Raw genomic sequence first — 14,637 nt, forward strand, 5'->3', positions numbered from 1 at the left:
AGGGGAGACTGGGGCCGGCGCCACGGCTCACTAGGCTAATCCTCCGCCTTGCGGTGCCGGCACACCGGGTTCTAGTCCCGGTCGGGGCACCGGATTCTGTCCCGGTTGCCCCTCTTCCAGGACAGCTCTCTGCTGTGGCCCGGGAGTGCAGTGGAGGATGGCCCAAGTGCTTGGGCCCTGCACCCCATGGGAGACCAGGGTAAGTATCTGGCTCCTGCCATTGGATCAGTACAGTGCGCCAGCCGCAGAGCTCCGGCCGTGGCGGCCATTGGAGGGTGAACCAATGGCAAAAGGAAGACCTTTCTCTCTGTCTCTCTCTCTCTCACTGTCCACTCTGCCTGTCAATAAATAAATAAATAAATAAATAAAATTAAAAAAACACAATAGGGGAGACTGGGAAAGGGAGGATTTGAGGGAATGTGTGACTTCTCTGTACTTTCTGCGTAAGTTTTCTGTAAACCCACAACTACTCATAAAAATAAACTCTACTAATGAAAAAAATGTAGGCATGAGAACAAGCATGGAGTTCGAAGTATGGAAATGTAATATTGAATTTAACAACAACCAAGATATGGGATGTGATGGCACCAACACGGAATCCAACAGCGATTACCTCTGGGGAAGGGGTAACGGCAGGAAGCATGGACTGGGTGCTCCGAGTTGTGTGCGCGTGCGTGTGTGTAACAAACCTTTAAACTCTGTTTTTTTAAACCGAGAGTATGCTAAGCTTTGATTTTAAAAAATATGGTGAAATTGTTCCTCCATCAACTTAGCTGGGCACGAGCTTCTAAGAAAAGTCCAGAGTTTTTGAGGGGAAATGAGGTAGTCCCTGGAGTTTAGCAGACACATGATGTAGTTTGCACTCAAAGAACACCCGTCTTATTTTTTTTTTAGGGGGGTGGTATACTGTCCAAGTACGGCCAGGGCTGGGAGGTCTCTGCTCAGGTGAACTCCAGGGGGCAGTGCGAGGATGGTTGGGGGAAGGGCACAGGAGCCTCATGCAAGCCCCTCCCCAGCTTACCTCTAGACGAGACCACCACCAAGAAGTTCCTCAAGGTCTTACCCCAAAAGACCAGGGGCTTCTCCCTGCACGTGCACAGCCCCGGGAAGACGTGTGCTCCCAGGAGTACCGGCTGCCTCTGAGAGAGAATGCTCTGCTGAGCAGGTCTCCACAGGGGCAGGAAGTCTGGACAGGTCAGAATTGGGGTACAGCAGGTAAGCCGCTGCTTGCAACACCAGCACCCCACATTGCAGTACTGGTTCAAGCCCCAGCCACTCCTGCTAATGCTTCTGAGAATGGAATGGAAGATGGCCCAAGTGCTAGGGCCCCTGCCACCCCTGTGGGAGACCCGGATGGAGTTCCCGGCTCTTGGCTTCGGCCTGATCCACAGCTTGCTATTGCAGCCATTTGTAAGGTGGATCTCTCCCTCTCCCTCCTTCACTCTCTCTCTCTCTCTCTCTCTCTCTCTCTTTCTCTCTCTCTCTCGGACTCATTTTGTCTCTGTCACTCTTTCAAATAAATAAACCTTTAAAAAAGAAAAGAAAGAGAAAACGCGGTTAGGGCTTCCCAATTCTCTCCACACTTCTACTCACACTCCAGGCCTCAGCTAGCCACTGTCTTGGGGTGAGGCAGCCATGAAACTCCAGGCCGCGTGGCTTACTCACGAGACACGTACTTCCTGCAGTTTTGGAGCCTGGACATTGCAGCGCAGGTGTAGCCCCGCCTCCCTGGCTCGCAGATGGCGTCTTCTCCCTGTGTCTAATGGCCTTTCCTCTCTGTCCGTCAGGGCTCCAGCCTTTTCCTCCGAGGACCCAGTGATGCCCTGTTAGGGCCCCCATGGTGACCTCATTTTTCCTGAATTATCTCTTCAAAGGCCCTCCCGGCAAAGCACAGCCACATTGTGGGTACTGGGTGGCGCAAAGCCAACGGACGAATTCCAGGGTGCTCGGTTCATTTGGTCTCATGTAAGACTCAGAAGAATCCCAAGTCAGTGTTCCAGCACCCTCTTGGACACCCAAATCCTCGGACGCTCGAGTCCCTTACATAAATGATGTAGTGCTAGCGAACAGCCCAGGCACCTCCTCCTGCGTACCTCCTATCATCCCTAGACTGCTTACGAGGCCTAATACGATGTAAGTCGTTGTCATATTGAATTGTCATATTGAATTGTGGTTGCTCAGCACAGATGCAGCTGTTTCCCAATTATCTCTGACCCACGCTTGGTTGAGTCTGTGGCTGTAGAATCAACAGATAGGAAGGGACAACTGTGTTGTTATTGTTCTTCTTAGCGCAAAGCACCTCAAACAGGTGACCCTGACTTCCCTCCACTGCTTTGTAATGAAATAATCTGCCAAGAATGGAGACACTGCATACACACACACACACACACACACACGCACACAGGCTAGCCATAAAACAAAAGTCAGCACCTGGGCCAGGGACTCCTAGAGACAGGACAGACCACAAAATGCATCAGGAGTGAGACTCCAGTGTCAGACAAGACTGTGGGGTCCACACCTCAGGTCCGAAACATCCCAGCCGTGTGCTTGTGGAGGCATCTCCTAACCTCACTGCATCCACCACTTTGTGAAATGGGGACCAGGGCTGGGTGAGGCAGCCATCCACTGCAGGGCTGTTCAAGTGCAGAGCCAGCCCCTGAGAGGGGCACTGCCCGGGTTACACACACCAGGTGCCTTGCCGGCTCACCTCGGCCCTGGCCAGCATGGGGGTCACTGCATGCCCCGGCTGCAAGGTGATCGGCTAGACTGAGAGAGACCCGCAGTGCCTCGTGCCAAACACAGACCAGGCACTCAGAGCAAGCGTGCAAACAGCCAGCCTCGCGCTGTGCATCCTTCTCCCGGTGTGATCTTTACTCAGCGTTAACCTAAAGAACATCTCCACCAGCATCCAGCTAGAACTTGGCCAAAATGGGGTTCATTCCTTTCCATATCCCATCCTCACATGGTCACTGGGAACTGTGGTTGCTACAATGGTGATTTTGATGGTGGAGTATTCTATTACTCTAAATAGCCGGGGGAAACCTACTGGAGTACTAAGCCGCCTCCTGGAATTCTCTCCCCTGCAGGCTGTGTGCCTGTGGACCACACAAACCCTCTTATTTATCTTTTTAACACAATGCCTGACATGTAATACACAAGATGCCTAAAACATAGAATTGCTAATTGGACACCTTTGCCCCAAGTTTCCAAATCAGTAAGTTTGTAGTTACAGGCTGGAGTTTCCAAAGAATAATAGTAGTAACAGCAGTAGCGTCATCTAAATAGCAGCATTGTAATGACCTGGTGTTTCACGAGACAAGTGAGAGACATCCGCCCATGATACTTGGAACAGAATCGCTCTTCTGTTCTTTCAGCGCCTTCATGTGATGGTGTTTGAGGAAGACTCGGCTCCAGGAATCCGAGCAGAGTCCCCGGTGCCCTCTCTGTACCCTGTGCAGGCTGCCAGCAAGGGCACAGGTTGCCCGGGTCTGCACATCCCGGGGAAGTGCGCAGCTTGGGGCGTAACCGCCAGGTGGAAAGAGGGACCGGTCTTCCGCGTGAGGCTGCACGAGCGCGGCCCTGCTAGAACGGAGGTCGACGCCAGCTCCGCTCCGACGCCTGCAGCACGACGCTCGGGCTGCGCACCCACCGCGCGCGGGCCGCACCACGGCGCCGGCGTTTCCACCCGAACGCGAGGTGGCCTTGCCCCAGTCGGTCGCCAGATGGCGCCGCGGCCCCAGCCATCGCGCTCCGGGGCCCGCGTGGGCTCCAGTTTGCCCTGCGCGCTCGGCGCTGGCGGCGGACCCGGCCCGCGGCGCAGGGGAGGGGTCGCTGCGGGAGCTCGGGCCGGGTGGGCGCTGGGGACGCCGGCGCCTCGGCCTCTGCTGAGGGCCCCTCGGCTCAGCAGGTGGCCTTGTTGCGCTTTTAAAAGAAGCCGGTAGCTGGGCAACTGCTTGGAGTGTCAGCAGCTCCCGTGCCTAACCGTCGATGGAGACTCCCTTTCCAGGGGCGGCGCCGGGTCCGCCTGGCTGTGAGGGGGCAGGCTGGGGGCGCGGCCGTGCCCCTGCGCACGGCCTGGAGTTAGGCCGGGCGGGCTTCCAGCCTCAGCCTCGGGGGCCACGTGGCGAGGCAGGAGGCGGGCTCCACTTGCGCCTGCAGACCGAAGGCACCCTTACCTGCCTACTGCACCCCGCGCCGGAGAGCCCCGCTCCTGCTGCGCGTACCTCGAGTTCTTACTGTTTGCGACACGTGACTTACAACCCGGTTCGTGGAAAAGCTTAAGCCCCGCGTACCTGAGCCGTATTACCAACCGACATTCGCGGCTGCGGGGCGTCCTCCGCACCCCCGGGACACCGAGGCACCTTACCCACCCCCGCCGGGGATTTTAAAGCAAACCTTGTCCCTTCCCCACAAACATCCCAGTGTGTATGGCAAACGGACGAGGTCCCTTTTAATAGAAGCTCACCACTGGCTCCCTTAGGGGCTGCTCGGGCCGCCGCTCCTTCCTGAGCGTCATCGGATGTTCAGTATCCGGGTTCTCCAAATGCCTCCCAAAAGCGTTTTATCCAAATCAGGGCCGCAGGGCCCTAGACGATGCCTTTGGTTGGTTAATTTTTTTTTTTAATCAGGGCAAAAAGTTTACACATGATGAAGTGGACAGACACTGAGTGTACAGCTCTAGCATTTTGGCAGATGTAGATACTTTGTGTGAACCACACACGTCAATCAACATATAAAAGGTTTCTGTCTCCCCCACCCAAATTCCTGCTTCCCCACTTATCCATCTTCCCACCAACCAGCCCGCAGGAGAAGCTGCACTGATTTCTGTTGTCGGAGTCCTCGTCCCAGAAGTTCTCACAAACGGAATTGGGCGGTACCGGAATGCACTGATTTCACCCAGTGTGGTGTTTCTGAGATTCACCCAATAGGATATCATTGTTTCTTGCTCCCTTGTGTTTCCTGCATGTCCACCACATGACTGACACAGGCGTGTCCTGTTGGAGAATGCCTCGTGGATGGGCCCTGGGCTTCAGCGGTAATGACTAAGCTGAGTGGGCTGTCTTTTTGTGGCACTGTGCTTGCATTTTCCTCTGGCCAGGGCCTCATAGTGGGATTTCTGGGTCGTAGGAGATGGGGGATATCCAACTTGGTAAGAAACTGCGAGGCTGGCAATGTGTCGTGCCACTTCTGTCCCCAACAGCAAATGAGGAGTGTGGCACCTGCCACATCCTCCCCAGGATTTATCTTGCTTTTTTTTTTAACTTGAGCCATTCACATGAGTAACTGCATCTCATTGTGGGCTGAAATTGCATTGCCCTGATGTGTTGGGAATGAGTCTCTGTTTTATGTATCTGGAAATGTCTTTATTTCACCTTCATTTTAACAAGATGTGTTTCCTTGGATGGGGCCGGCGTCGTGGTGCAGCAGGTGAGGCCGCTTGCTTGGGATGTCACATCCCACATCAGAGTGCTGGTGTGAGTCCGGCCACTGCTCATTCAGCCCAGCTTCCTGCCAAGGTGTCCTGGGAGGCCTGGACAGAGTTCCGGGTTCCTGGCTTCAGCCTGGTATGGCACTGGCTGTTGTGGGTATTCAGGGGGTGAACCAGTAGATGGAGAATCCTTCTGCCTCGCCTTTCTCTCCATCACTCTGCCTTTCAAGTACATTTTCAGAGAAAAGAAACCTCAGTGGATGTAGAAGTTTCAGTGGCTGTTTCCAAAAGGTCTCCCTGCAAAGGCCTCCTGTGAACGTTAGAAGTCCAGCCCTCGGCTAAGCACCCACACAGCCTCCTCCCGAGCTCTGCTTGGCCCCTTCTCTGTGCAGTCCCCTCCCTGGCAGGGTCATAGTCACTGAGCCTTCTTCCTCAGAGCCCCAAACTCCAGGCTCTGCCTCCAGGCTGCAGTGAGCGCACACTCTACACCTGACCTCACCTCCCAGCACCCAAACCAGAACCAGAGAGAGAGGCTCGGCGCTCAGGTCGCATGCTGCCCCTCCCCCATCAGAGGGGCCTGGGGCGTAGAACCCCTGGCAAGTCCGGTCTTGGACGTTTTGTCTGCAGTGGGAGATGACATCTGAAGCCAGGTACCCTGCCATGTGGAAGCCCAGGTCCGTCTGATCTGTGGCGTGCAGGTCCCCTTTCCCCTTACCCTCAATTTCCTTGCGGTATTTTGTAGAAATCATGGTCTTCGTCCCGCAGAGTCTCACACAATCAGAATTTTTCTTACTGTAGCCCAGCGGTGTTGCTGAACAGGTTCCCCTGCCCCACCAGGATTCCTGCCTGTTCCTGGATCTGGTTCAGGCTGCTCTCCTTCCACACCACCCACATAACGTGCACTCTGCCTGCTGCCTGAGCAGCCGGCCCGCCTGTGTTTTGTCACCAAGGATTGCAGAGCTGGCATACTCTGTGTCTGTTCTAGGTCTATAAAGCAGTGTGACCCTGCGCTTTCACCAGGGTGTGTTTGCCGCAGGAAAGGCTGGTGGCAGCTGGGGCTCCCTTGTCTTTGCCAGGATTCACTGGTTTCCCAGTGCAGCCAAAGGCCCCACAGCTACCTCCCTTTCCTTCTTCTTTTTTTTTTTTTTTTTTTTTTTTTTTTGACAGGCAGAGTGGACAGTGGGAGAGAGAAAGATCTTCCTTTTGTTGCCGTTGGTTCACCCTCCAATGGCTGACGCGGCCGGTGCGCTGCGTGGCGCACCGTGTGCTGATCTGAAGCCAGGAGCCAGGTGCTTCTGGTCTCCCAGGGGGTGCAGGGCCCAAGCACTTGGGCCATCCTCCACTGCACTCCCGGGCCACAGCAGAGAGCTGGCCTGGAAGAGGGGGGCAACCGGGATAGAATCCGGCTGTAGGCAGAGGATTAGCCTATTGAGCTGCGGCGCCGGCCCCTCCCTTTCCTTCTTTCTGGCTTCCCCTCCCCTCCTTTTCTCTCCCCTCCCCCCCCTCCATTCCTCTCCCTTTCCTCTCCCCTCCATTCCCTTTCCCTCCCTTGCCCCTCCCTTCCCCATCTCCTCTCCTCTCCCCTCCCCTCCCCACTCCCCTCCTTCTCTCTCACCCTCTGTCTACCTCTCTTCCCTCCCTTCCCTCCTTCCCTCCCTTCCCCCTCCCTTCCCCCTCCCTTCCCCATCTCCTCTCCTCTCCCCACCTCTCCCCTCCCCTCTCCCCCTTCCTCTCCTTCTCTCTCATCCTCCTCTCCCCTCCCCTCCTCTCCCCTCCCCTCCTTCTCTCTCACCCTCTGTCTACCTCTCTTCCCTCCCTTCCCTCCTTCCCTGCCTTCCCGCTGGCCTTGAACACTGGATGTGTTTCAATCCACAGGCGGCGTCGCTGTTAGGGAAGATCAGTTCCAGGCTTCAGGCTGGCCCCTAGCCCCTGGGACGGGATCCGGCAGCTGCTGAAAGAACAGCCTTGGTTCTGATCTAACAAATGCCCCTTTCCTGTCCCCACTCCCACAGGGAAGCCCGTTTCCTTGCGGTGGGAAATGGTTTCCAGACTGCGCTGCAGGAGGTAAGGACCCGCCTAACCGTGGGGTAAACTCGAGATTCGTCAGTGGAAAGTAAGGAAACGTGGGTTTTTAAATGTATTTTATTTTAGAGATAGCACGCCCTGCGCTCATACTGGCGTTCCGTCTACACTAGGAGTCGCACTCCGTTCTTAGAAGCCGCCTGCTGACGGCCGAAACGCTCCACACCTGGGCACGCTGATAAGCAAACCGGGCCGCCTGCTTTGGCGCCGGCGGGAGATTCAAACCCTGACAGGGGCGCCTGTGGGCCCGCCCCGCCCGCAGCCCCGCGTGGGCGGCGCTCGCGCCCGGCGGCCAGCAGCGCTGCGGACACCCTGCACGCCCTGGGGGTGGGGGTGTGGCGCCGCCAGCCTCAGCTCGCCGAGGGCGTGTGGTGGGCGTCGCTCCTGCCTTCGCGACCCCCGAACACGTCGCTTCTCCGTGTGCTGTTTGTCGTCCCCTTTTCTCAGGCTGAAAAACTCCGTTCCTATTGATGCTCACCTAATCGTGCACGCCCTTTTCCTATAATAACACGCAGGTTCAGAATAACGATCAATGCGATTATTGAAAGCTGCCTGATCCGTGTTACAACGCATCTTATCCGTAGGGAATGGCTATGTAGGAGCGACCATTAAAGTACTGAGTTTTAAACGACTTTGTTATTCTTGGCTTGCTATGCTGTTGCCCGATATGTAGTTTTATTTTAATGCCTTTTTTAGGGTTTTTTTCTTTTCTGACTTAATTGGCTTTATAAATATTCATGTGGTATCAAAGAAGATTCGGAGAAGTCTAGCTCCTGGCCCTGTCTGCTGTACCCTGCATTTTCACACGTGTGTGGTGTATCTCTTCCTTGTTTCTTTTTAACAAAGGAAATTATGCGTGGATGCCCCTAAGCCCATTCTTATAGATCGACACGCCAGATGCGAGTTTTCCTACTCCGCCTTTTACATTGTATAATATCTGCGGGCAGGCACTCCACAGCGCTGGGCTGCCACATTTTCCGACCCTGTAACAAGTACCTGTAGCTGCATAACTACCTAACGGGTATTAATGCAAACGGGTTTATTCTGCTCAGCGTTCTGGAGGCATCAAGTGTGGCCACATCACAATATGACAGGTGACTGCTTCACGGCGAGATCCTGTGCCCGAGGGAGATCACACCGGGAGACTGGAGCCAGAGAGACTCTCCAGACCCAGCTCTGGGGAGATCCGCACTAATCCCGCTGTGGGCCGGGTCCCAGGGACCCAAACACCTCCCCTGAGGCCCCGCCTCTTAAAGGCACATTACCCCAACAACACCACACTGGGGACCAAAACCACAGGAGCCCAGGGAGAACAACCCGCGCTGGATCACAGCAGCCGTGCATGGACACGTTCCAGTGTTTCTGTAGCAGTAGGTTGACCAAGGGCACTTACACCTGTTGCAGCAGCTGGTAAGTCTGGTACCAATTCTGTTGTGTGGAGACACACGGATGCAGAGGTGTAGCCCTTCACCACATTGTCTCTGCTTTTGTTCACTGCTTTTTGCAGTCTACTGTTTGAGTTTTGAATTTGTGGTTTAACGGCCACACTTCCCCACGTCTTTATTTACTACATTGGTTGCTTGTTTTTGAGTTCATGTGTTCCTGCATCTGATCATTATAAAAACCTTCTCACAACATTTCATTTGAAGTAATATTCACTTCCTTCCTGGTCATGCCTGAAAGGCTATCGGGCTTAGTTTATTTTCCATACATTCCTCTCCCTGACCCACACCTCCGGTTACTGTGTTGTCTGCACTTCCGGGCAATGCTGTTGTCAGTGCCTGATGCACCGCTTTCCTTAAAAGGCTGACTTGCTTCTGCGTTTCCGTATACACTGAACGCCAGCACTGCTGCTTGTTAAATGTGTCTTCAGTCATTTGGGTTGTTTGAAGCTTGACCTCTAGGCGTTTCAGCAAGTAGGATGAGGAGACACAGCCGCTGAGTTCTTTCAAGTTCAAAACCGCTCTTCTGCAGCCTTGCTACTTGAAAGTCTCCTTGTGGAGGTCTGTTATCTGCTGTGCTTTTGCTGTTCCCTAGAAAAGTTATTTTGTCATTCTTTCTGTTGTCAAAATAAATGTGTGGAACATTCTAGTGCAATTCTTTTCTGCCTTACTTAGGTGAGGGGCGTTTCCTTTAGCGTATAGTATATAGTATACAGTATATGGCAAATGGTATATAGTGCATAGTACCTAGTACATAGCAGAGGAAGCTACCACAATGTTTGTAAAGTTTCAAAAGCGATGTATCGGGATCATAATGAGGGGGTTTACCAATGACAGTAATGGACTCAGAATTGTAAAATATTCTTATAACTGCATTAAATCAATCTTTGGTCATAGTTAAAGATTTTATAGAAGTTCATAAAAGATTACAATATGGAAATGAGTCTGAATTTACTATTGGAGTCGATCATGACTGTCCTCAAGCAATACGGATGTCCAAATTCAGTCCCAAAGATCTTTCCCTTTATGTTGTAAGACCCAGCTACTCAAAAGGGTTTGTGATAACTTCTTTCCAGAAGAGCTTTGACAATGACACCTTCACCCCACGGCGAGAGGTCCACAAGGGCTCTCCAAAGGCACCCTCTGCCTGTGAGTCCAAGAATCACAGGGCGTTTAGTCTTGGGAACTTCAGGTTCCTAGTTGCTCACGTTTTGCCGTGGGGAGAATGACCTTTTCTGTGGACTCCTGATTACAGGTGTAATTCAGTTCCTCAGGGGCCACACGCGCTGGGCAGCAGTGACCTCCATCTGTTTCGTGCCCTTTCCGTTGCCCAGTGAAGCAGTGAGATCACTCAGCCCCTGCTGAGCGCACACAGCCCTGTGCTGTCCTCACTTGAACTGAACAGGAACCTGTGTGCACCCAGTGTGCCTTCTAGCTCTATTTTCCTTTGGATTTCCTTGTTACGCTGAAGTGTCCCTATTCTGATGGAGCTGTTACTGCCTTTCCGGGCATATTTAGAGAGGGAGTTTGGGTCTCATTCCCCTCCCCCTTTTGAGTGCCCATTATGGGTGTGAGTCACACATAGAATTTGCTTAAAGAACTGCAGAGTTTTTATTTCTTATACAGATTTTTCCAAGGAACCCAATAAAGCATCTGCCAATAATCTTCGGTCTCACAACTTAGTTTAAAATTTTGTTTCTAAATTTTAAAACATTATTTGGGAGCCAGGAGTTGTGGCACAATGAGTTAAGTCCCCAGAAAGCCGGTTCAAATTTCAGCTGCTTTCTTGGTCCAGCTCCCTGCACTGCATCCTGGGAAGCAGCAGGTGATGGCTCAAGTCCTTGGGCCCCTGCCACCCGTGGGAGAGACCCGGATGGAATATTAAGCTTCTGCTTTGGGCCCAGCCCTGACTGTTGCAGGCATCTGTGAACTGAGTCAGCAGATGCAACATCTCTCTCTCTCTCATCCTCCCCTCCCATCGCTCTACCTTCCATGTAAATGAAAATAAATATTTTATAAAATGTTAGCATCTCTGCAGAGCAAAGGTCTATATATTTATTAAATGAATTGATGAGATCTTTAAGATATCCATGTCTTAGGCAAAAGAAACAAAAAAGACTATTGGTCAAGAAAGGTCTAAAAGATTTAAAGTTTAACTATGTAAGGAAAAGTGTTCAAATGTATCAGTAATTTTAAAATTCAAATTGAAATTGTGTTCTATCTTTGGTGTATCCAATTAGCAGAGACTTTAAAATGCTAATGAGAAGAATTTGGTATAAAGCAGCCTTCTTAAACTTTGAACAGGAAGGATAAATTGTTGCAGTGCTTTTGAAGCCAATTCCATTTTGGGAGAGCCGTACTTCAAATACCTGGAATATCAAAGCAAGGTGGAGCCTCAGAATGTTAGGTAAAATCATAAATGTTCCAGAAGGAATGCACTTATACAAGTGTTCTTCACTAAAGATGGGTGAGAAATTGTTTAAAACAGCAATTAAAACATAAATTAAAAACTGCTTATGTCCATATATAACCCTTCTCTTGAGAAGTAAAGATTGTACAGAAAAACCATAATTCTACCTTTCGGGAATTTCTGGGTAATCTTTTCCCCCTTCCACACTTCTGTGTTTTCCCAGTATTCTACAATGAAAACCTACAGCATCGGCCGGCACTGTGGTTCAATAGGCTAATCCTCCGCCTTGCGGCACCAGCACACCAGGTTCTAGTCCTGGTTCCCCTCTTCCAGGCCAGCTCTCTGCTGTGGCCAGGGAGTGCAGTGGAGGATGGCCCAAGTGCTTGGGCCCTGCACCCCATGGGAGACCAGGAGAAGCACCTGGCTCCTGGCTTCGGATCAGTGCGGTGCACCGGTCGCAGCAGCCATTGGAGGGTGAACCAACAGCAAAGTAAGACCTTTCTCTCTGTCTCTCTTGCACTGTCCACTCTGCCTGTAAAAAAAAAAAAAAAAAAAAAAAAGAAAGAAAGAAAAAGAAAACCTACAGCATCAATGTTCTGAGTTACAACCAAGGAAAATATTTGCAGAAGCCCGGGCATGTTTGCAATGCCATGTTTTGCTGGAGTTTCTTTTTCTAGACTCTTCAAGCTCAGTGCCCTGGTTCCTGTTTCCCCAGGCAGGTGAGTCCTGTGTGGGCACCCAGGCGGCCCCGTGGCTGGAGCCTCTTCACCCGTCAGGCCTGTCCAGGTGACTCGGCTCCAGGCTGCCTACTCCTCCTGCTCCAGGAGTGCTCCCCTCCTTCCCTTCCCCAGGCAGAGTTCACAGCCCTGAGCCGGGGGAGCTTGGCACCACCAGGTGGGAGGAACCACAGGGGCCTGGGTACAGGAGCTGGGAGAGGTGAGGGGGCCCGAGGTGGGAGGCCCCAGGGCACAGAGGGCCTCAGAGGGCCTGCAGGGTAGGGGTTCATTCTAAACATGATTAGAAGCCTCTGTAGGCTGTAAGCCAGGAAGGGTCATGATCTGGTGAGAACATGCTCACTGTGCTATGGCCGTGGCCTTAACGAGGGGCCCAAGTTGAGGTCCCAGAGGCCAGCAGAGGTCAATCACCTCATTTCAGACCTGGGACACTGGAACAGGGAATTGCTAACAGAATTTGAGGTGGGGGAGAGGTGTGGTCCTGTCTGAGCTCCAGACAAGTTGTCCTGATAGAGGCCACCTCCCAGACAGACCAGGTACAAAGCCCAGAGGACACTGCTGTCAGGGAGGGGTGCCCCGCAGACCCAGGTCACCTCAGCTGTGGGATGCAGGTGAGAGGGGAGGGCGGGAGGAACTCAGCTTCTGACCTGGATGTGGGCAGGTGGGCCCTGCTCAGCGCGAAGCCCAGACAGGAAGTCAAACCTCAAAGAGCCCCCAGAACCAGGGCTCATTTTAGGACAGGAGATGGAAGCCAGGCAGGGGCTCAGGCATTAGGGCTGCCACCATGGCACATGTAGGAATCTCCAAGTCTCTGTCACATGAAAAGAGCGAGTTTGGACCAAGGCGTCTCAGAGGCCCTGGTGTCTGCCACCTTCCCCTCCCTGCCTGCCGGAAGCCACTTTGCCCTCCCTCTCCCCCTGAGGTAAGGTCAATATCTCTACTGACTGGAGCTTTATGTGAGGGTGGGGATTCGGGCTATGGGATGGGGAAGGAGATGTTGGGGAGGAAAGAATGGCTCCTGGCTGGCGCCGCCGCTCTCTAGGCTAATCCTCCACCTTGCGGCGCCGGCACACCGGGTTCTAGTCCCGGTCGGGGCGCCGGATTCTGTCCCGGTGGCCCCGGTGGCCCCTCTTCCAGGCCAGCTCTCTGCTGTTGCCCGGGAGTGCAGTGGAGGATGGCCCAAGTGCTTGGGCCCTGCACCCCATGGAAGACCAGGATAAGCACCTGGCTTCTGCCATCGGATCAGCGCGGTGCGCCGGCCACAGTGCGCTGGCCGCGGCAGCCATTGGAGGGTGAACCAACGGCAAAGGAAGACCTTTCTCTCTGTCTCTCTCTCTCTCACTGTCTACTCTGCCTTGTCAAAGAAAAAGAAAAAAAAGAGTGGTTCCTTTGATGGGCCCTGTGAGCCACGCCCACAGCCTCAGGAGGGTTCAAGGCCCACAGGAGGGTTCTAGGCTAGGATAGGGAGCCAGAGACTGGCCAGAGCCCAGGACCCCCGAAGACTCCTCCCCCTGTCCCAAGGGTGCTGTGGGAGACTGCCTGGACTGACTGTTTTCATGAAAGAGGGGCAGGCCCTGCCAGGAGTCCAGGCTCCCCAAGGGCTCCCTGGCCACCGTAAATGTCCCTGCTCTGTAACGCTCTCTCCCACACCAAATAGGGAGGTGCCTGGGGCTAAGAAGTGGACTCCCAAACTGCACTGTGGAGACATCTGTCCTGCCGGAAGGCTGCCTTCCTGCAAACATCCACAGCCACATCCCAGAGAAGCCTGGCCATCTGGTCCCTGCTTAAAAGCAGATCTGTGCGTTCAGACAACTGCTATAGAATCCGTACAGTGGAAACAAAGCTGCCTTACACAGCGCCTCCTTTCTGAACCGGGGTGTCAGCTCCCCAAGGTCCTAAGGGGCTTCGAGTCCCCAGATACCTCCAGTAGAAAATCAGGGCTGACAAACGCTTAGACTTGCTTCTGCTACTCTTTCTCCTAAGTTAGGAGCCCTCTGAAAGAAACTTTGTGTATCCTCACACACATTTTAAGTAGACATTTATTTTTCCATGGTAAATTTCAGTTACAGCAAAGGATGTGAATTTGTAGTTGCAAATACTGACCCGTTGAAACAAACCTGTACCTCATTCTCTTGAGTGTATTCTAGAGAATGAAATGGAGTGATAATTTGGTACTTATTACCATGTACTTAAAAACACAAACTTTATTTTAACAGCTAAGAATTTATAATTCCTCCCCCTTTTTTTCTTTAAAGATTTATTTTATTTATTTGAAAGAGTTACGAAGAGGTAGAGACAGAGAAAGAGAGGTCTTCCATCCGCTGGTTCACTCCCCAGATGGCCGCAATGACCAGAGCTGTGCTGATCCGAAGCCAGGAGCCAGGAGCTTCCTCCGGGTCTCCCACGCGGGTGCGGGAGCCCAAGGACCTGGGCCATCTTCCACTGCTATCCCAGGTCATAGCAGAGAGCTGGATCGAAAGTGGAGCAGCCGGGACTAGAACTGGTGCCCATGTGGGATGCCGGCCCCTCAGGCCAGGGCGT

The sequence above is a fragment of the Oryctolagus cuniculus genome, chromosome 15, assembly GCF_051225735.1.
Source record: "Oryctolagus cuniculus isolate XC-2025 breed Fujian yellow rabbit chromosome 15, ASM5122573v1, whole genome shotgun sequence".
NCBI lineage: Eukaryota > Metazoa > Chordata > Mammalia > Lagomorpha > Leporidae > Oryctolagus > Oryctolagus cuniculus.